General features: G+C 42.7%; 1 protein-coding gene across 9 annotated transcripts in view; it reads left to right on the forward strand.

Annotated features, from left to right (window-relative positions):
• Positions 1-880: 880 nt before the first annotated feature.
• Positions 881-22340, forward strand: part of mbl (muscleblind) — a 207622-nt gene continuing 186162 nt past the window's right edge. For all 9 annotated transcript variants that reach the window (XM_043415841.1, XM_043415840.1, XM_043415844.1 and 6 more), the window contains exon 1: positions 881-2239. The gene's annotated coding sequence lies outside the window, so the exon portion shown is untranslated. The remainder of the gene's footprint in view (positions 2240-22340) is intronic.

Here is a 22340-nt window from a genome sequence, read left to right on the forward strand (position 1 = left end):
TGGCCGTTGTGGGTCTGAAGCGGAGGACCGTGTTGCCGGTTCTCCGGCAACGGAGCAAGCAGCAGCCAAGCAAGCAGCCGAGAAGAAGGCGCAGGGAGTGAGAAGAGGAGCGAAGGCATGAAAGCGCATCCCGCCTTCGGCTCCGATGCCAGAGAGAAAGAGAGAGCGCGCGCGCGCGCGCGCGCGAGTATTATAACGCGGAGAGTCGGTATGTAGGTAGGTAGGTAGGTATTGCTCCGAGGACTATACAGTGGGATAGAGCGGTGCCTTTGGTGTGCGCGGGGGCGTCGGCGGCGGCACGAAGTCGCGCGCGGAAGAGGGGGGGGGGGGTGTGGGATGGGAGATGCGCATGCGCGTATAGAGCACTTATCGAGCCACGAGAGAGGGGCGTCCAGGATTTGGTGGCGGTCAACTCGTCGGCTCCCCTCGTGTCTCCCGCCTGTCCGTGTTGCCCTGAGCTACGGAACGTGTTTCGTTTCTGGTTGTGTGTGGGTCCGTGTGTGTGTGTGTTCGCACGACGGCTCAAGCATCACTGGCAAGGCTGCAGCGGCACAGCGACCCGATACGAATGCCTCTGCGATATGAATGCTAGCAGCAGCAGAGGAGCAAGGAGATTGAGGGGAAAGGAGGGGGGATCGTTGGGGACGAGGGAGCGAGCGAAAAAAAGAGAGAGGAAGCGACGAGGAGTGGGGCGGCGGAGAACGCACACTTTGGCAGGAGAGCAGTGGCGCTCAATTGATGTGCACGGAAACTTGGTAGGTGCTGGTGTAACTATATACGGGAAATTCGAAGCAGTGCACGAGTTCTGCGGCGGCGGTGGGGAGGGCTCGGAACGTGGACGCTCGGCGGACAGGGACGCACACAATGTTAATGGTAATCCCTACTACGAGCGCGACTCGGGTTTTCGAGGAGGAGAGCTAGAAAGAGGGAGAGAGAGAGAGAGTCGCCGAGTTACGGAGGATCGTGACGTGAAAGACCGCATCGCGGAGCGAGCGCGAGAGGGGCAATATGCCGCCCGACATGACGACGATGGCGGCGGTGGTGGTGGCGATGGTGGTGGTGGCGCTGAGGTCGCGCAGGTCCACAGTCGCTGTCGCGCCAGGCACTCGCTCCAGCCCAGACCTCGAGCCAGTCGCAATTCCGTCGCCTAACCAGCATAGCTCGCCTCTCTCTTTAACCTCATTCGCCTCCCTCTTTTTAAACCCACGTTTATATTATATAATTATCCGTATTAAAAAGGACAATTTACTAAGATAACGCACGCACGCTCCTGATACGAGGGCGGGGGGCTTTTTAAAAGCCGCTCAAACCTGCACCTATTTCGCCGGTCTTTCTTCCCTGTACTTCCCCCACCCCGTCCATTAATCCGCCAACCCGATCCGCGCTCCCCCTACCCCCCCTCTCCTCCTGTCACCTATCGCTCCCCCTCGTCCGTCGTTGCCGCCGCCGCCGCCGCTGCCGTTGCCGCCGCCGCCGCCGTCGTCGTGGTGCTCGTCGTCGTCGTCGTCGTCGTCGTCGTCGTCGTGCTCGCCGTCGTCGTGCTCGCCGTCGTCGTCTTCGTCGTGTCTTCTTCGCCTTTTGCCACCGACGCAATCGCGCTTTCCGTTCAAACGTCGTACGCGCCCCGTCGTCGACGAAACCATCGTGTCGCGCAAGCATATATAACGATTATAACCACAGTGGTGTGTGCTTCGCAGCAGCCGGTTTCACTCGATAAAACATATTGAAAACGATATTATTATAAATAATACTATATCAAAGCTCGTAAAACAATATACTTTTAAACGTTATCGGCCTGACGCTTTTCGATAAAAAGAGAGAGCCAGAGTTTGCCCGTGTTTTTGTTTTTTTGTTTGTTTTTCATCGTCCTCCCTCCGTTTACATTGTTCGATCGCTACGTCGTTACGGATTGTGATCCAAGAAGAATCGCATTTTATTCAACGAGATTCGTGGGTGGTGGAACTGTTTTTACCAGAAAAAAAAATATATATATATATATATAAATAAAAATAAAATATAATAAGAGGTGAATCAAGTCCATTGAAAATCCTGATTAATCGTGCTAATATTCAAAGTGTTTCTGCGACCAACGACCATCAACTGACGCAAGGGAGATACCATTACATTTGATTTTACCTCGAATTACGACTTAAGGATCTTTCGAACCAGCCATCCGCAGGAGACCCTGCGTCTGTTTCGTTGTTAAACCAAAAGCAATACGAAAAAAGCCGCAACAAAAGTACGTGGACGAGTTATTCAACACGATTAAATCATTCATACTTTTTCACTCATATAATATAAGTTTTGTGATGGAAATGTTCTTTCGGCATGTGCGTGTGACTCATCGTTTGAGAGGTTACGTAGGTGTCTAAAAAAAGAGAAAACTTTTTCAACGTTATTGTTCGTTCTTTATTGTCGTCTCATCGGTGATTCGTGTATTTGACCAACAATCAATCATTTTTATTCCGTTTCTTTTTCTTCTCCCTCTTCGCGATCGTTTGTTCCTACTTCCCATGTGATCAAGCCCGCCACGAATTTTCGGAGCATTCGATCATCAGCACGCTTGCTGTTTTAATATTCATGTGACTCATCTGTATAGATTTTTTAATATGTATACGCAAAGCTGCGATGCGTGTTCGTCGACATTGGCTCCTCGCGCGATCGCTTCAGTGCTGAGTGTCTTTCCTCTTAACCTCAGCCTACTCGTGCTCTCGTCGTCCAATCCCTCGATTTACACATATCTTTTTTATAAACATCGTAAATTTGCTGCTAGTTTACAAACCTTTCACATAGTAAAAGCCGAAAAATCGGAACCAGATTCATAATCAAATGCACGAAAGTTACGTCGATAGGTTTTTAGTTCGATGCACGAACGTCGTAATAATCACTCGAAAATAGCATGCTCTTGATACTCCGAATAGGAGATACTGGAAAAACGAGAGTCAAACGAAAGTTCTTTCAACATCGAATAATATTTGACTCCATTTGAATTTATTTTCATTCGTATTCAATACGGTATTAAAGTTGAGCTCAATACTGAAGTTTTTTAAATAAATACTCGAAAGTGACTATTCAGTAAGTTCTGGGAAATCGGGAGCCCAACATTTGAAATGTTTTCCGGCACGTAACTCGTCTGCAACGTGCTAACATCGTTAATCGAATAAAAATTTGTCGATGATCAATCGCATGGAAATAACGCATCGATCATCCGGAGCACCAGGAGCACGTATTTTCTTGTGAAGAATTACGCGATTCCTTTCCTCATTCTCTTTTAAGCCTTACTCGCTTAATTTCGTTACGCGGTTGGATTGCAGATTTTCATTACGTACCACCTGCTGCTAAACGCACCCCGATAATAAACGTGGTCGCGACTCGTTTGCCGGAGCACCTCCGAGTGTATAACTCACGCTTGTTTATGTGTTTACGTAAAAGAAATTTTTTATAGCTCCGCTCTCCTCCAGCCCATCGTTGATAGCGTTTTATAATCGGCGTTTCCGGTTCGTTGTTTAGACAAAGAAAAAAAAACGGGTAAGAAATGGTACAATCGTTCGAAGCTCGGAAAAGAACAATTAAACATCTCGAATCATTTCGAATGGCTCAGGGGCCGGGCGGGAAAAAGTAGATTTTTGACGAAATTTTTTCTTCCCTTTTCCTCGTAACCGAATGTCGTTGTTTTTGTTCGCAATTTTTTCGAATATCCGGTATCAACGTTTCTGTGTTTCTCATTATTTCGAATACAAGAAGCGAGCTCCAAAGGTCTAAAGTGTCGTTGAAAATGTGTATTTTATGGCTGTTCGAGTCACGTCGTGGAAAGATATTGGTTGCAACTTGTTTGGGAAGAAGAACGTTCGATGCTTCTCGTTCATCTCTGAATAGTCCGATAAAATAACGTGAAATGATTTCTCACGTGATTCGTGATCTTCAGAGAATAAACACTGCAGCCGAGAATCCGGTCGATGCTGGTGCACGAAAGATTTAACTAGAGGCTCGTTGTTAACGTACCAAAGCTCAAGTTGATCGCAGAAATATTTGTTGAGTGATCGTAGAACGAGCGAGCATGTTTGCGTTGAGTTTCGTCGTGGATTTTTCAATACTTCAAAAATACGCTCGTTTTTCTTCGCCGTGTAAACTTGCATGTAACCAGTGCTTCTTAAATGTTGAGTACACTCGGTTTGCAAACACCTGACGACGAAGTCTCTCAAGTACTTGGAAAAAAGATAAAAATCATTGAACGCGTTAAAAACTCTCGTGGGGTAACGTGACCAAGCGTTTCTATTCAATGTATTCGATCTATATATGCACGCACAGTTCACGAAGTATTGGCACTCAATTAAAAAAGGGATTAATCAACACGAGTTAATTTTCCAGTGTCCGACGTTCCTTTTTCAATGTGATTCCATTGCTATGAAGAATAGTTAGCCCAATTACTTATTATGTTAGTAAATTATTCATGAGTTTATAAAACAACATGGAGGAACGATCTAAAAAGACCCTCCAATAATTCCAGTAATTCTAAAATTTCGTTCCCTAGCGAATTTGCAATTCGTAGTTTTTCAAACTGTACCGATACTTCGTGAAATAAAAAATTGGTGAATTCCAAATGTCTTTTTCGCTCATTTCGTTGAACTCCAACGTTGCAAACTTCAACGTCGTGATGCAGGAAAGGAGTGAATGGAAAAAAATGTGGCAATAATTTCTAATACCAGTGCTTCCGGCATCCTTCAAATATTCATTTGAGTCTTTTTAATGAAATGTTCCAAAGTTAAGTATCAGAACATTATTGCTACGTGAGCTTCGATGCGAATATCTAATATCAGCTCGAAAGCATCAAATACGTTTCCTGCGGCATTAAACTCGCCCTCGTTTCTGTCTTATTTCTGATACAAATTTGATAAGAGCAGTTAAAAAGCTAGCGTGACTCTGTTATCAGTATTTGCTTCAATTTCATCATGAGTGTAATGGAGTCGTGTCGAGTTTGAAGGGTGCAAGTACTGCAGAAACTATTGAGTTTCATTTGCAACTTATTGATTTCGATCACAGCTGCGTCTGAAACAAAGTAGATTTTCTTTTTTTACAATTATTATTGCGATCCTGTGAGCGCTCCTCGCGTCTTTCATTATTCTTGATCTTTCCAAGGGTATCAGATCCCGATGGGTAATGAAAAGGCGAAGAAAAGGAAAAAAATCGCGCTCTCGTATCGTAGTCTCGTAACACTTTTATATTCTTTTTCTTTCCCGCAGCTTTATCTATGGCTAAGTCTCGCCGCGTGGAAATATTGAGCTGTGTATGTCAGGGCGGATGACGCGTCTTCCGTCGTGGTCCCCACAGTGACGTAATCGTGAACGCGTTGCTTTTTTCATATTATTCTTCATTAAGCGAGGAAAAATATATTTTTATGGTCGAAGGTATTAGGGGTTAAAGCATATTACGTTTCCCGACAGTTTTTAAATGGAATAATTATGCCTCAAGCAGAAAAAAACATGTTATTATTCGATTGGGAGAGCGGAGTAATGTGAAATTTGTATTTTTATTTAACGGAGAAATCATTAACCGTTAACATGCTGTTATGAAAGCCAATTATCACAGCGTCGAGCTGCCCAAATTTCCCATTCACTTTTTCGTTCCACACGAATGAGCCTAGTTTCTCGGAATTTAAAATCGAATGCTGAAAAAACGACGTTTTACCAACATGACGATTGAAAATTGAGATAATTTTATCTGGAATGCACGTTACCGATTGAATTTCAAATTTATCAAGCATTTTATATTCGTGGCGAATGGTTCGATTGCGTGTGTACAACATTTGCTGTACGAAAAAAAAAAAAAAATAACTTATGAATTATTCTTCGGTAGATAAAAATTCGTAGGAAGTTTTAAAAGAGTACGATGCCACTGCGGAGCGTTCGCTCAAAAAATGAAGAGATTATTTAAAAACAATAAAGAGAGATTAATATTGAAGATCCAGGGCAGTAAAGGTGCGACACTGAAATGATGAATTTCTCTCACGCCTCATTTGTAATCAGAAATAAGTGAGATTCGTTTGTGTTGGAATAGCAGGTGAGAATTTCCTATCCGTGCCCATGCACACGGTATAAATGGCTCGTAAAATATCATTTCGCGTACAGAGGCTAACAATATAGTATGGAACAAGATTACAACGACAGGAAAAAATTGTGGTACATCGTGTAGGGCGAATGAAAAAAAAAAGAAAAAAAAAATTAAAAAAAAAAAAAAAGAAAGAAATCAAATTCCCTTCGCCCGGTTGGCGGGAGCGGGCAATCGTTAATTACGCGTTAATCCCTCGGGTGAAGGGAGAAGCGTTCTCGGGCTTTTCTCGTTTTCTCTTGCTCTCGCACCTCCTCCCTCCGTATCTCCCTCTCTCGCGCGATTCTCTCTTGCTTCCCACATTCATCACGTTCGCCGCATCGCGCGCACAACAGGCTCGCTCGTTTGGCGTAATCGCTTCGAAAATTCGCGATCGGTGTATGCGTGCGTCTCCGACTGTGTGTGTGTCCCTGCTGCTGCTCGTTCGCCTCCTCCCTCCGACACCCGTCGAGCCGTACCGAGCTTTACGTAACTCTCGGAAATATTTTAGCGACAAAATTACAAAGCACCGGTATACATACATAGCGCCTTCGGGCGGACGAGCAGTATTTGTCAATTGACGGATTGAAAACGTGAGAGAAGAAGGGAAAAGAGGGCCGCATTCGAGTAGAGAAATGAGACGAATTTACTGGATTCGATACAGTCCGGGTTCGGAGCTCCCAAGCGCGGTAGTCGTCGGATCACGTGACGCGTCGGATTCCAGAAAACTACATTTTCCTTCGGTCCCCTCATCGAAGCAACCATCCTGCTTTCGCGGGGCCGAGGAACGTAGAAAAGTATTAAAATCCCATGTAAATCCTGCGACCGTAGCACACTTTGTGTTACATTGTTGCAGCGTGTTCAACGCGCACGGAAGTCTCGTGCGAAAATCGTATCTCTGATTTACGGAGCATCTGTTCGATCAGACAGTTTAAAGAGGAAGAAAAAACTCAAATACAGGAAGGTGATGATACATAGAAATAGCTCGAGAATGAGGCAAAAAAAGCACGTGCGAATTCCCTGCTACATAACGAGCGGAGGAGTAAGAATATATGTGCGCTTGTGCCCCCTCCCCCCTCCTCGTCTCTGTAATTACACACACATCAGCTCGTGCATACATCGAGCAAAAGAACGGCGGACGCTGCTCGTCCGCGTGTGGAATGCATCCGGCACATACACTCTCTTTCCCTCCCCCCGTTCCTCCTCTCTCTCTCTCTCTCTCTCTCTCTCTTTCTCATTATCTCGCTTTTGCCAGTTGCTACGAGTGTGCTCATCTGCTCTGTCGAGATGCACACTCTCGCTGTATGGCAATGAGCATGACGGGCCCAACTTCCGGATGTATTTAAACGCGAAGCGCCAATCATTCTTCGTCCTGGATTCACTGCACAACTGTTTTTTATGATGAATTCTGCGTCCTGAGGAACCTACTCAAAACTCGCACTGTAACGAGGTCGTCTAACCCTAAGGAGAAAAGTCCTCGTGCTCTTTCTTCATTCGATGTCGGATGAGCTACGACATTTTAATCAATGCCAGTGAAGAGCTTGCGGGAAAACATCGCGGGTCGCCGGATCATTCGATCGACGATCGTAACGTTTATGTACGAGTGAATACGAGGATTTACTATTAGTAAATAGCGAATTTATCGAACGAAAGAAAACGCAGTAAAATGGAGTGACGCGCAGAATTGTCTTTAGGGCCGATAAGCGTGGGCAGAAACTCGAAACTCGAGAGACTGTGGGAATAACTCGAAGAGGAGAGACAGCGCTCGAGAATCGCTGTTTAACTCACGCTCGCAGATGTAATTATAGTTTTATAATAATCATTGAATGGTACAGCTTTGTATTTAATTTTGTTCTAACATCGTTAAATACGGCTTATCCGACCGATGTATGAAGTTCGATTCTCATTAAAGTCGAGAATAATCATGAGTCTGCGAGCAAATGCAGTAGATGGTTTTTTTTTTCTTTTCGATAACGGGACAACCCGTAATGCCAATTTACTGTGATATTTCTTGAGCATCTCGAGTCGTTACATATGAACAGACAGTACAGCAATATTATCATGGCGTAATGCGGTATTTTTGTTAAGTTATAGTTTTATATGCATGTGTTTATTTCAATAGTAAATAGCACATGAATCCGAATATTTGAGAGCAAACATCGATTTGGTTTGGCCGACGAAAGGCGAGCAGTAAAAATGTTTGTAAATTATGCCTCCTTGTATAACGGTGCGTTTCTAACTAATGACCCTGGAAACGATTAAATTTCAAGTAGCAAATATTATACCCAATTCTAAGATGGAGAAACTCCCTTATCTCTCCGGAGTGATATGAAAATATGGAGAAATTATTTTTAGCACAAAATTTGTCGGGGATACTCGCTCAACTTCTGCTGTTTTCTGCTTTTTTTCTTCGCACTTTCAAACTCGCTTAATCCACGCTCCGCTGCTCGTTATTGCCTCGATCGACGATCGTGCCGGCTATATATAAATCAATTATTGTTTCCCCATTGCTCCGTACCCCTCTTCTGCTGGGCCTCCTTCGCCATGCGGACTTTCGCGTTTCTCTTGGCGGACTGTTGTGCAGACAACTATGCCGCAACTTTTCCGGGCTGCTGCGTGAAACACCTTTTGCTCTCATACTCTCATCTCTCTCTCTCTCTTTCTCTCCCTCTCAATGTTTCAACATGTAGGAAATTGAAAATCTCTGCTTATTTTCAAGCTCGATGAAACAATAAAGTGTGTTACCAAGTGGAAATACTCCAAGTTAAAGATCAAAGGAAAAGGAAGAAAAGTTTCGTAAACTTTCTCGTGAGCTGTTGAATTACTTCAATCCTGAATTATCTTTGCTTTGAGCACCTCGATAGTAGCGATACGGGTCCTGTCTATACCATCGTACGTAGCACAAGGATTGAGCGGTGAATATTAACGAGTTCGATGTTTTCGTTGCTTTACTTTCTTCGATCTTTTGCCAATCCGTTCTTATCCTCGGTGTGTCGATGTTAGATAAGGAAAACTTGAATCTCCAAAAAATCGGAGCGAAAGCAATTAATTTGATAACGTGATAAAACCACACAGAGAAAACGGATTCGTTTTTTATAGTGGGGAATATGTTATTTTTCAAGAATTTTAAAAGTAACCAAGCACTGATTACAAAGAGCATAGTATTTTTTGAATTTTCCAATTTTTCGTCTCTTCGATTCTAAACAGCTTTATGTGGATAGCAAAAAGTGATGCGCGTGAGAACTATATTTCGTTTTGTTGACGAGTGTTTTATCATGTCAGACTAGCACTTACTGATAAGTGGAAATGTACTTTAAATTACAAATTTTGACTGTCAGCATATAGTAAATTTTATGATAAATACACGAATATACACCGAATACGTGTGACATTTTACCATAAAAACAGTTTTTTTCTTCAGAGTTGCTCGAGCATACTTTACAATATAAACATTTGAAGTGACTGAAAACATTTTTTACTATGTTTATAGAAAAAAAGGCTCTTGAGTCTTTTGAATAAAAGGTATGGGTATTCGTCCTTTTACTATGGTGGATAGAACAAGTCTTATTGCTGCTCTACGAATTAATGCTGCAGTCCAGTACGTATATGTACTGTCCCCGAGATTCTATATTCTTAGTACTTTCCTCTAGAATTTTCGGCCTCGTTTTCTCCGTGCAGGTTGACCATGCAGATGTCATTTTTGCTTGAACTTTCTCTAGAATTCACTAGAACGTTTTCACACCGATTTCTCTAGTTGTGAGTTGAGACAGTACAAAAGTATACGAAGCGGAGAACAACAAAATAAACGATTGCTTTGTTGTGGTTAGAGCCGATGGACGCCACGTGTCCGTCTCTCCGATCACCGTAATACGCGATGCAAATACTCGGGTGTGCGTCAGATTCATAAATTCATGATTCAACATTCCTTTCCTTCTGTCGACTCGCCGCGCCTCAGCGAGTTTTCCGGTTTTTATTTCTCATAGAGAAACGAGCAGGGAGCTCGCTAGTGCCACAGTATTTTCCATTGGTAACGACGGTCTGTGCGCACCGTGCGTCGACGATGCTCCGTATGCAGGCAATATGCACGATTTCCCCTCTCTATAATGGTCTCATCTCCATGGGCGCGAGCGCATGCGCGCTCCGTTGATTTTAACGCTGGAGCGCTTTTTATAATCGTGACTCACATTGTCGAGTCTCCTAGATATCGTAACTTCTTACTTCTCCGCGCTGTTGGTGACTCTTTCGTAAGTTCTACTCTACTCCAATGCGTATATATATATAGAAACCCCCATGAAAATAATGTCTGCATGTTCGAGGGAGGCGAGACAGATCGATAAGATGACAGTGAAAACGCCATCCAGTTGCCTCCTCGTCACACATTCATCCACACGTGCGACTCACATGTTTACGATACTACAAAACTCGTAAGTGTGTGGCTCATTCGACCCTGACTGAGCCTTTTAATTTTCTACGATAAACTTAACGTGCTCGCGTTCGTAGCTCAAAAATAACGAGGAATTTATTTTTATCTCGCTCGTACGCATTACGGGCAAAATAAATATTGTAATCCGTTAAAAATTCATTCGGGAACGCGCGTGTGTGTGTGTGTCGTATCGATGATTTTATAAGCGGAAAGCGTCGCAATAGTGAGAAGGAATGAGGATTGTCAGCGATCCAATTTTCGGGAGCGTCGATCGTCGGAAAGGCGTTTGTTTGTACAGACACTCTGTGCGAATAATCCTGCATTCTGGTGTTACAAAACTATTTATTCAACCGCTTAGATTCTCACTTCGTATTAAATTCTGTTTGAACGATGGAGGAAGAAAAAAAATACAGGCTGCTCGTCTGAAAATGTAGCAGACAGGGAAAAAAGAGCGTTGTTTATTCGATTGGTTGGGGGCGAGGGGTTTTTCATCGTGGAAAGTTTTCATTTTTATGAAACTCTTGGCCGGAAAATTTATCGTTTAAAAAGCAAACGAATCGCACTAGTTGCATGTTCAAATTTGAGACGCGTGGGTCTTCTCTTGTAAGAGCAATTTTCATGAAATACGCCCTGCGACAGAGAATTACACGAGTGGCGGAGATACGGGAAAGAGGAAAAAGAGATCCAATAAAGAGGAAAAACATTCCAAGGAAAATACAATACGGGAAAGAGCGCGAGAGAGAAAGAGAGGCAGAGAGAGAGGTGGATCATAACGTATAGAGATCCGGGAGAAGTTTCGTTGAAAAATTCTGAAAGCTAGAGAATGAGCGAAGCGTGAAGCTTCTGCTCATGTTTTACTCGTTGTGAGAGAGACTGAAACGCCAACCTAGTGAGAAAACACAAAGGAAAGCTCCCTCTTCGTGCTAACACGAGCTTAAAAGCTTCCCCCGTGTGTGTATCTGGTTATATATGTATATAAAAGAAACGCGGTGTGGAAGCTGCGAGATGCGCATTGGGCATTCCAGCCATCTTGACCTCGCTGAGATACTTTCATTCCTTTCTTTTTCCTTTCCGTTCAGTACTTTACACACAAATTGCTCAAAACACTCGACAACTTTATTGAAATTTATTGAATTCGGTATAGTAACGAATTGGAAAAAAAGGTGTTTCGCGTGGGCGAGATCATGAACCGTACAAGAATTCTGACTGTCTGTAAAATCGAGGTGAATAAATTTATAGAGCCACGGGGAAAAGTTTGATCCAGAGAAATTCGAACTTCGTAGCTTTCGTAGAAAACCGTAATAGCATTTTCAAAACCTGCGTACACTCGTATCAAATGTTTCGAAATCACGAAAGGTCTGTCAATCTTCGTCAAATTTGATTTTTAATTTCCGCACAGTGTGCTCTATTTCGGTGCTATACTAGATTGACGGCCAAGGACACTTCCAAAGTAGCACTGATAAACTTGTGTCGACTAAAATTTTTTCGTTTCCTCGTCCTAATTCGTTGAAAGTTCATAAAAATGTGATGAAAAGGGGCACTTTTAACAGAACATGCCAATCCCAATTTGAACATTCGTATAGCAATTAATGATTCACCGAATTCCACTGTTTTCATTCTATTTCTATCGTCCATTACGCTTAACTATTCTGTCATCATTGTTCCGCAGACTTTGAGATATATTTTTTCTTCTATATTCCACTATGACGCTGAAGTTTCCAACGTTGGAGTCCAACGAAATGATCGAAAAAAACTCTCCAATAATTCCAGTAATTCCTCCTATTTTGTTCCCTGCCAAATTTGCGATTCGTAGTTTCGCAAGCTGCACCAACGATTCGTGAGATAAAAAATTGGTGAATTAAAAACGTTTTTTTCGTTCATTTCGTTGAACTCCAACGTTGGAAACTTCAGCGTCGTTATTCCACTATTATTTTCATGCATCGAATGAAGAAAGTTGGTGGTTTTTTATCGACAATCATGTCTGCGCATCTGTGTCTTACGGTTCACGAAGCGCCTATGAGTCATATAATTTCATCGATGATGCGGTTGCTAAGGAAAAAAATGAGCTAATCGGCGCTCGTAACGAGTAACACGCGCCTACACACCTCGCAGCCATGGCACGACCGAAAGTTCATTTCAGTTTTGTTCATTTTTACGTAAGATACGATGAAAATAGTACGATTCGAGGGTCTCTTTCCTCTCATCAACTTGAGGAAAGTGAAAGAAGCGTTGAGAGCCAGTCAAGGACAGATTCGTGGTGAAGTGTGACGGATCAACGTATACAAATTGGATATGACGCTGAAGTTTGCAACGTTGGAATCCAACGAAATGATCTTAAAAAATCCTCGAAAATAATTCCAGTAATTCTCCAATTTCGTTTCCTACCGAATTCGCAATTCGTAGTTTTTCAAGCTGCACCGATACTTTGTGAAATAAAAAATTGTCGGATTACAAGTGTTTTTTTTTCTTCATTTCGTTGAACTCGCGAGCCTTGAAAAATTCAGCGTCATCAAATTGGTCGCATCCGGTCAATCCGTATTACCGTATTCGACGCACTTCCATTTTCCAGTCTCTCGTTTTTCTCGTCACAGTGCGATGATTTTTTCGTCGAAGTAGGTTTCTCTCTTTCGTGTATATATAATGGGGGTTATGAAGCGGTGAAGTTGCGGACGATCCGTTGAGTGGGTGGCAAAATTCTCGACTGGCGCGTACGATGCTTTGCCGTGGTTGTTGACGATTGTGGGTGGACGGGTGTGCCCGGCTGTCTCTCGTTTTAATTTTAACCTCTTTCTTTCTCTTTTCGACTCGTACGGTCGGACTGGGATTACGAGTGTGTGTACATATGCGTGGACAGTTTCATACGCATTTATCGTCCGCGTATGAAGCGAGGAAAAATAGAAAAAGGAAGAAAAAACAACGCGAAGGAAAAAATATGTGCGGAGAAAAACGTCCGAAAGTCGTCGCATGGCAGGACGGCTGATGCCTTTGACCCGAAAAAACGTAAAATCTGGCCTTTCGTTTTATTCGCATTTCCGCCTTTGAGAAGCGGTAATGCTTCATAATTACTGTGTCTGCGCATAATACTCGCCTTTTTTATTGGCTCTCTGTCAAGATTTTCGAGTGCTTCCCCCATGAATTTATAACGCGAACGTTCACTCTTCCTTTCAATTTCAAACGGAAGGTGTGCTTTTCTTTCAAGAAATCCCACAGAGTCACGCATACATGACAAATCGCGCAATGCGAGCATAAATATCGGAAGAAAATCTGTGAATTTGATAGCGCTCATAAAATCGAAGAGTTTCGGCTCGTATTTCTTGGAGAACGCGCACAAAAACAGCGCATTGCTCAGGTCGAGTGAAAGATCGTCTTAAATAAAGTATATTTTATGGAATGGAAGCTTACCGTGTGTACCCCGACTCGTATATCTTGACGAGGGTATCCTCGGACCGTTAATTTTAGCGAGTTAAGGGTGTGTCGAGGTCCTGATAGGATCCGTATAATCGTTTGTCAAGAGCCTCAACCACGAGGCTTATCAGAACCGGATGTAAGCCTCGAAATTTTCGACTCGGAATATAATCCTCGTTTAGTCGGCTGCTCCGGAGGTATGCTTCTCGATTGGAGAACGCGGAATCGAAGGTTTTGGCGATAATTCACGTTTTTATCGTGCGCGGAGATTATATGCAAGCGTAATCAGTTCTCGATAGTCGGCTTAGCATTCACGGTGAACATGGCGTTAATCAAGGAGAGTACAAGCCTCGGGTTACCCGGACATATGAATATGAGAGCACCAGAGATCCGTGCATATGTAGAGCACCAACAAAAGTTCTTATTGTTCTCAGTAAACCGCAAAATATCTATCGGGCGGTCGCGAGCGCATATATCCTGCTAACCGACATAGAGATTCTGGATCGGTTCGACATTGGCCTAGCGCGCTCCTCATCCACCGTTAGATTTTCATCGCTGCCGGGGGAATTCGCCATTTCTACAGGACGGAAATTGCACGTTTCGAAATTTCACCGGGGACCCGCGAACCGCTGGTTCAACCGTTTCTCCCTCTCTCTCTCTCTCTCTCTCTCCCCGGCCTTCCGCCCCCTTCTTGCCGTTCTCCGTATTCCCGCAGCTCTTCTCTTCGTAATCCGTGCGCCTCTGGCGTGCCCGCTACCAGATATCTGGGTTACGTCTCGGCGGGTCCGTTGACCGTACCCATCGAGCCTGCTGCCGCGATACTCATCTCTCTCTCTCTCTCCCTTTCCCTCTCCCAGGCTCTCCTCTCCGCCTGGTCAATTTCGTAATTGAGTTTCGATTCGAGCGAACTCGTACCACGTGCCTGCCGATGCCCCGAGTCCTCCTCCCGGCCTGCCGCTGCCACTACCACAGACCCCAGCTTTGCCCCTGCTCCGTCGTCATTACGTTCCGCGTCTCGGTTCGATATTATTCTATATACCTTAACCAGAAATACTCTGACTCCTTTGCCTCTCTTTCTATCGTCAGCGCGAATTCTGCACCAAAATGCGTGCACAGCTTCGCCATTGGGCTGCTGCTGCTGTCTGCTGCGATTACAACCGTGTATTATGGCGCTGAAGTTTGCAACGTTGGAGTCCAACGAAATGTTCTAAACGACGCTCCAATAATTCCAGCAATTCTCCAATTTCGTTCCCCGCCGAATTCGCAATTCTTAATTTTTCAAGCTGCACCGATACTTCGTGAAATACACAAAAATTGCTGAATCATTATTTCCTTCATTTCGTTGGAGCCCAACGTTGCAAGCTTCAGCGTTGTTCATGTACTTTCGATTCCAAATTAATCATCCACGCATTAAATCATCATTGGCACATTACAAGTTATTCCTCAAACATAACAATGCATGTCCGCGTGGATCGTTCTTCAGAGCGAGGCAGAGAGGGAGAGTCCGTTCGATATATTCAGCAGGATGTCGATCTCGGTGCGCTGATCTGTCGCTCGTATATAAATGGATTTTATAAGCTCGCGCAGAGCAGTACGAGACATCGTTTTGTTCAATTCAACTTTCCTCTTCGCCGATCCCAAAGTTCTCGCCAATATTTATTTCTATTTCGCATTGGGCACATAGATGGGAAAACAATCAAAGTTAGGAGCGATAAAAACTACTGTATAATCGCCAGTCGGAATTGACCTTCGGGAGGCGGAGTCGCCGAGCCGGGCGGGGTATGTATATGTGCGAAAACGAAAAAATTCACATCACCTTCGGGCTATCGAATTCCCATGTGGCATATTTATTGGGTGCGATGCGTGGCGTATCTGCCTACGTATAACACGCCGGAACGTTGTCGAGGCTGTGGCCGTAGGGGACCACAAACGCGAAAGTCCAGATATAGATATATCGAGCATGTTCGCGATCATATATGCCACCATACATTTTACATCGCGGACTCGTTCTCGAATAACACGGACAAGCTTTTTGTTTCGTATCATTTATTTGTGGATGCGCGTGCTTATATATACGGATCCACTGACAAAAAGATTGGCTGGATTCTCAACCATGCGTCCGCTGTATTCGACGTGTGCCATCATATATCTCGACCGCGATGACGTTTCCTACTGATTTCGTTATTTCGGATTTGGGCTTTAGAGCATTTTGACTACAGTGATGAAACAGTCGAAGGCACGCTTCGTGATTTATTGAAAAAGAAGTTTTATTTTATCGAGAGAAGAGAGGCTGCAAAAAAATGTAGGGCGTAGGGCAGCCCGTCAAAAAACGAACTCTGTTTCGTAGCTTCATTTTTGGGAAGCACGCTCCGTGTCCGCGGATGTGCAGTTACTAACATTCGTACATTTACTCACGTTGAACGTTGCACCGCTGCGTTCATTTTCGTACGCCAGAACCGCGCGGTGCGGAAAAGTCTAACGTTCCGCAAGGTGAGCAATGAAATTGCTATTCCCCGTCGTTCTTGTTCTCCTTCTCAACTACCTATGTACGTCTTCATTTTTATCCTCTTGCGGCTTCTCAAATAAGTAGGCCGTGAAGTCTGCTGTCTGCGATCAACAGTTTCCCCCTTTTTTGTACTCTAGCCTCTCTTTCATACGACAATAAGACTACCATCTTCCAATTACGCTGCAAAACAAAGCCCGTGATGTAAACGTGTGTTTATCTTGTTACTCGTGTATGCTCGTTTATTTGCCGATATGAGTATATACACCGAGTTCTCGCAGTCGAGGAAAAATGTGACTTTATTGAATCACGTATTTCCGTAAATAAATCATCGCATATGGAACGCATTTTAATTTTGTTTCGAGATCAACGTTGCCTGGCAGTCGAGTTCAAGTATAATTGACATGCGAGCGTATTTCAGATTTGAAAAGCTAATAAAAGTCCGATTCTCAACGACTGCATACTTTATTCAACTGTACAAAAATTTTAAAACGACTCTACGCGTCGGACCATCCAGGATGATTCCATGAGCCCGTATGCAATTGAATATTTTTCAATGCAAGTGGACACGGAAGAAAATAACTGAGAGCATTTCCATTGACTCTTGTTTTCGAATTTTCAAAGCGTCAAGTTTAAAATTCTTCAAATAGGACACTCCATTGAGTGTTGGAACGAATCCGTTGCAACGTGTCAGTTCAATCTTGATTGCGTTTCATATTACGAAATGGAATTCCGTTCATTGATGCGCCTGATGACGGGCCTCGGAGGACGCGCGTACAGCATTTTTTCAACGGTTTTTTGCGTCCAGGGAGCTTCGAAGCATCAAAACATTGCGCACGCGGTCATAGACAAATTTAGATATAGAGAGCAGATGTCGCGGGGACTTCGAGCGCCCTCTATGCCCAAATGATCTATCTCTTTATCTCTATATCCATTGATACAGTTATCACAATTACTCTTTGACGTGAGCTTATGCGTTTCCTGCGGCATTCATTCGCTGCTCGAGAATCGATTCACATTCGCGCTATACAGTTTGGCTTACTCCCTTTATATATTTTACGGCCGTGTAGCCCGAGCCTCTGGGTCCCTCCCTGCCCCTCTGCAATTGCACCATCGCGGGCTTATTACCATGTGAGCGCACTTATCGAGTTCTATTTATAACTGCACCGCAAGAGAGCGAGAACGAACGAGAGGTGCGGTTTGTATGTGCTGTGAGATGCCTCTCTCTCGCTCTCCCTCGTTTTGTCTCTCTCCCATGTCGGGTTGGGCTCACCACTGATGCTATACACCCACACCGATGCCGAATGTCGATTAAGGTAGAAGCCTCGTTACCATGGATGCGTGGGTAGGAAAATCCTAGCTAAAAGCGCTCGGGCGCGAAATACGAGCAATGTGGAAAAGAGAGGGAATGAGAAAAAAGGGCTCTGCACACGATCACGAGCGCGCCGAAGTCAGATACAAGCCTAAAAGTTCCGTTTACCCGCCGCGGATTATACGTTGCCAGCTCTCCAACTTTTCCATCTGCTCATTATTCGAATGATCCCCCAACAAATAATCATCCGCATTTTCAATTTCATCTGCGGTAATCGTTCGGTACTCGAACTTATCGATCACCCTTCCATCGCAACTCGTCGTATATCGCCCAAGAGACCTACAAACGCTTAAAATTACTTGCTGCGAATGCAAAACTGCTTTTGAGAAGAGAGCTAGGCCACACGTTTGTTAATCCGCTACTCTCATCTCCGCGTCAAAGGTTTATTGAGCGATACTTAGAATACCGATTCCTTTCATTATATGCATTTCACGCACTGCATTAGCATTTTGTCGCACGATGATAGCGAGCGGAATTAGATCTTGCCTGCCCCGTGGTAGATCGAAATTCAATCTTGTGAAGCTTCCAATCGCATTCTAACGAGTCAACATTCGCAGAATACCCAGAATACTCGTGAAAATTCAAACTTCTCAACTTTTAATTGACACTGATATTTTTTTCACGCCTCTGTGCTCACCGATTTATAAAGGTAGAGAAAGCTGATGTATCAACGTTGAAAATAATAAAATACAAATCACATCACGCAATATCTATGCGTTGCAAAGTAATGCAGATAGAAGTTCATGATGACGTGCGCATGCTCGTGCTATTACGGACTTAATAGTCTATCATCTCTACCATGTTCCACATGCATAATACGTCTAAGTGTATGTGTATCATGATAAAGCGGATCGAGTACGCTCCAGCAAAGAGGATCATACGTTGACTAATTAAATTCTTTTGTTTTCCTATGAACGTGAGTGAGCGAAGCTCTTCCCACTGCATCCGAGCTCTCTGATGCGATTTCCTTCTCTTCTTTCGAATTTACGGATACCGATATGCATAAAGGAGATCATGCAAATTTCCGAATTTACGTTAACCCACCTATGCATAAGGGAAATCATGCAAATTTCAACCAGATGCTAAATTTGTACTCAGTGCTTCTCAAAAAAGGGAAATTCGTGTGGAACCTTTTTGAGCATTGCTGCTCTTTCGCTTCGCGAAACAGCTTCGTGTCTGCCTTTCAATTTCCTCGTAACAAAATTTCGTTATGCATTCTTCCGTGACAATATTTCCTTCTCGATCACTCCATACACGCATTCGCTGGTTTTTGTGTTATATCATTCTTTTGAACATTCGAAAAATCTTGTATTTTTTGTTTCTTTTCTTTTTTAAGCATCGTCATTATCGAATCCTATACTTTCTCACGCTCCATAATCCTGCTTCAACACTCAATAACTGTAGTACTTTGCAATCCTTCTCCCGTCATTTCTTCGTTTCGTATTTATTTTTTTTTTCATTTCCTTCACAAAAAAGAAGCATAATTCGATCGATAATTTCTATTTCAACTTTATCCGTTCCATTAACGTCCGATTATCGATATTCGAGTGTGGTAGTGCGCCACAACGGAGCCAATGGTGGGGTGGCTTTGAGAGGAATTAACGCTATTTAGTGTTTACATTTAAACATTGATAGAAAGCGGGAGACTCCCTCGGTTTGTGTACGTATATATATGTGATCCGACAGCGCCTGGTATGAGCGAGGACCTGTCGTACCGCGGGATTTAAATGCATATGCAGATGAATACGAGTGCTACGGTACAGCAATCGCAGCCCGTGCATATTCAATGGACCGATAATAATTGCCGATAACGAGGTCCGGCTCCGCTAGACTCTCTCGCTTCTGCGTGTTTCTCCCTCTCGCGTTATCTCCGAATGGTGAGAACGATGCCAATGTGGCATCGGGAATGCTCTCCTCTTTTACGTGCCTTCGTGTGTACATAACCATTTATGATGTACACCATAAACTACTGGTCTATGAAATTTTCAAACGTTGCAGAAACAGCGAAACCGTGCGCGAGAATCCTCCGCCGTCTCGATAGCACGAAACTGCCAGTTTTCTCTCATCTCCACATTTGTTTTCATTGCTTTTTAATCTTCGTTCAAACTGACGCGAGATCGCGACTGCTAGAAATCGCGAATCATCGCTTCACCTCTTTGAGATATATGAGGTGAAAGTCTCGTGCGGTCCAGAACAAACAGATACAAATCCGCGACGTTCACTGAGAACGGAAAATAGTTGCATCAATCGAATGGCTCTGTGAATTACGTCGAGTTTAATACTCAATCGTGTTAAGGCATTCCTTTCACGAACCCGAATATTCTACAAATAAATGATTTTAAATAACGGTAAAGTAAAAGTGCATTAGAATATATTGGCGAAATTTCAGGACAGATTATCAAACATTTAATAAAGAATTGAAACTTGAAAAATCGTAAAATTTATACGGGAGCTCATGGAGATTCCATCGTTACCACATTTCTGTTCGATAATTTATATACTAAATCTAAATTCCTGATTCAAACTATCTCACAGATAAAAAATAATGTAAGGAATCCGTAGCGACGATAAAAATAAAGGCTTACCGAATTATTAAAAGAGATATTAACGACAGAAGTTGGAAAAATGGCAGAAGCAGGAGCTTTTCGCATATAACCACGACTTCTCAGAGGTTAGGAATCAGTCCAAATTTCGAGTGCCCCAATTTGTGCCACTAAAAAATACGGTCATGCGAAAAGAATACCTTAAATGAATATTCAAATAATTTTGAATTATTTGGAAATAAACTCACCTTGACTTTATTTCAGTGTCGAGCCACGAGTATGTGCTCCGATTATTCGTTTCGAGATTTCATTTTCCTTGATTTTCTTTATTGATTCTTATTCTCAATGACATATTAAGAACGTGATAAAAAAACGGGCTGCTATCCGAAATGCTTTTGGAAATATTTCCTTCCCTGGGCATTCGAAGTAGAAAAATAAATATTCATAAATTGAAGCTCCTTTTGTGGAGTTCAGCTAGCTGTGCTAAGAATTTCCGAGATATATTTTCATTTTCAACCATAAAGTTCAAAGACAAAATCAAACGTACATTCGTTCAGCGCAGTTTGCAGTTTTTTTCACGAGCTTGAGGAAAAGACATTCAAACACATGTTACGAAATACTCGTTTTTGTAAACGAAGTTTACAAGTACGTGGAAAAGTCTCGGCACAAGTTTAAAACTTCTAGGTGTATCGTGTACACATCCGTATATATCATACACGTTCGGTAAACTATGCTCATATATTCTTACGAAATACTAATACTCGATAAGTCGTACTTTTGCTGTTTCGAAGCTCACAGAAAATCGATAAGATATCACTCGGTCTGGAAGTGCCGGCACTGCGTAGAAGATTACCAAGATTTTCTCAGCTAAAGAGAAAGAGAGATGGATAGAGGAGGGAGAAGCTCGTCCTGAGTGTGCGTACGCGTATAGATGATTCTTTGAGTATATTTAAAAGTATTATCGCTTAAAGTTTAAGAAAGATCGCACTTGTGGTTCAAAAAGCAACTGAACTTTTTTGCCCTTTTGATGATCAAAGAAACGAATAAAATTGATTCTCGCAATTATTAAAATTATGAGTAACTCATCTGTTGAAATTGATAAATTTTTAATATAATGATAACAGTTAAAATACTTTCTTATAGTAAAATCGCCAAGCAAAATGTGACAACAACTATTTTGTATTTATATGCGTATGCATATCTATATTTTAAATCAGCTGGCTCATGGTGTTGTCAAACCTTCCACAGCTTATGTCGTTATTACTCGTTAACCTCAAATAAGTGTTTTTCTTTTTCCATTCTCAAGTGATTTTCACCGGTAACAAGGCGTTCTCAAGACATCATGGATATCTAAAAACATTCTATTTTCTTATTCTCATTTTTGGTTCTTTAACTCTTGCAGACCGAGGCCTATATCACGTTGAAGGAAAATTATTCCCTTCATAATTTTATCACAAAATACTTTCTAGTTTACGAATGCATCGTGACATTTCAGTTTTTTTGTTGGGAACGAGTTTTTTTTGGGGAGTAAAATCAGGAAAATTAACGAATGAATCTAGCACCTAACACCTTAAATACATCATATTATAGTTGCTCTTTGAAAAGATATAACGTTTGGTCAGTTTGATGTATGAAAAACAAATATGTACTCACTTTTCTTTTACGATAACTAACTAAAGCACCTTTTCACACAGTGCCATTGGATTACATTGATGGCGTTTAAAATAATCGTTGAAGCTGGTTATTATCTGCTGTGCTGCCTTTCGTTTCTGTATAACTACACACACGTCAAGCATATAGCATGAAAAATGAATGAAATTGTATGTGTGTTTGTTCTTGAAAAGCCAATGCAAATAGCGTCAATCATATCAGGTAGACCGGTATGCATCATGAGATGAACACAAATATTTTAAATCCAGTGTTTTATCGAGTTTCGGTTAATTCTCGCGCGCTCGAATAACGAAAATGTGTAAATACATCGGAATTGCCAGTCTTTAGCTCGATTCGTTT

This window comes from Venturia canescens, chromosome 4 (assembly GCF_019457755.1).
Source record: "Venturia canescens isolate UGA chromosome 4, ASM1945775v1, whole genome shotgun sequence".
NCBI classification, from domain to species: Eukaryota; Metazoa; Arthropoda; class Insecta; order Hymenoptera; family Ichneumonidae; genus Venturia; species Venturia canescens.